Source organism: Diachasma alloeum, unplaced genomic scaffold (genome assembly GCF_001412515.2).
Source record: "Diachasma alloeum isolate Michigan unplaced genomic scaffold, Dall2.0 Dall_scaffold_00394, whole genome shotgun sequence".
NCBI classification, from domain to species: Eukaryota; Metazoa; Arthropoda; class Insecta; order Hymenoptera; family Braconidae; genus Diachasma; species Diachasma alloeum.
The window spans coordinates 395,878-397,438 of record NW_021680533.1 but is presented as its reverse complement, the minus strand read 5'-3'; positions in this window follow the sequence as shown (position 1 = coordinate 397,438).

The window sequence follows — 1,561 nt, the reverse complement described above, 5'->3', positions numbered from 1 at the left end:
TGTTCTCGTCCACGAATCCACCCCTCTCTCCACGACCCGCACACTGAGCAGCCGAGTAAATCCCGTACCCTCGTAATCCACATTTCTGCGTATGGTTGGCGATATGTTTCTTGTCGTTATTGGATTTTCGGGGACAATCAGTATTTAGTTTTAAGAAAATACGGTTCCGTTTGCGGTTTGTCGATTCCGCGTTGCTAAAAATCGGCTGGCGCCCTAAATACACGAAGTAAGGATTGGATGAGCTGCTGATTGTTCCCGAAGTCCAGTTTTTGTAATGATTTTTCTTTGGCCTCAACAAATTCTCAATAAGCCCTAACCCAAAATTCTCGATTATCCAAACACGGCCAACTCATTACCTTCGTTCTCGTAATCCGACAAGTCTGAGACGTCAAAAACCATAACGCTAAAACTGGACTTCGGGAACAATCAGCAGCTCATCCAATCCTTACTTCGTGTATTTAGGGCGCCAGCCGATTTTTAGCAACGCGGAATCGACAAACCGCAAACGGAACCGTATTTTCTTAAAACTAAATACTGATTGTCCCCGAAAATCCAATAACGACAAGAAACATATCGCCAACCATACGCAGAAATGTGGATTACGAGGGTACGGGATTTACTCGGCTGCTCAGTGTGCGGGTCGTGGAGAGAGGGGTGGATTCGTGGACGAGAACATCAATTAACAAAGCCAATCATCGATCGAGAAACCAATAAACCAATGTCTTAAATTCAAAACGGGATAGGTAAGGTCGATATTGAATAATAAACACAATTGTACTGACGTGTTTCGCTATTGCCGATATTAATACAAAATCGTAAATTCGTACAAACACAAAATTACATCAATTTGACTCAAAATACTTTTAAATACTCTGAAATGATCCATTAAACTGTAAAAAGACTCGAAAGATGCGAACAATAATTTTAAGTATGAAAAAGAAAGCGATCCCAATCCAAAGCTGATAGAGAGAAGCAAAGGTATTGTCCACGAGGGGAATACGAATCCGAGAGAGAGAGACTATAGGAAGGTAGCGTACGTGCGAGAGAGAACGGATGAGGTAGATACGCGAAATAAAAAAGAGAGCTCACGAAAAGGTATTAATTTTTCTCTTATTTTTCGACTGTAATTAATCGAATTCCGAATTCTGGAGCGCCTCTGTAATGGTTTCCCTAACTCTTGCGCCATTTGAAACGCATTAAAATCGGGAATCTCATTCACCGAAAAGGTAGCAAAAATGAGCTAGGGAGCTTGAATCAGCCACGTGGCTGATTTACCGGAAGGGAGCACTTCTAACCCGGAAATGGAGGTTTTCTCCAGGAAAATAGGTAGCTTACGGTCTCCAATAATTTCCAAAATAATAGGTAGCTTATTCATAAACGTAAGAGAGCTTAGATAATTTTATTGTTCTGGAGTCCAACCATAAAAGTAAAGATAACTAAAAAGATAGCGCCCCTATGCCCAACCGGAATCCAAAACTCAATGAACGCCAGAGAGCATTAAAACGCGAAAAAGGTAGCTTCAGAACAATTCAGGTAGCATCAATTTTCCTCCGGAACTCTT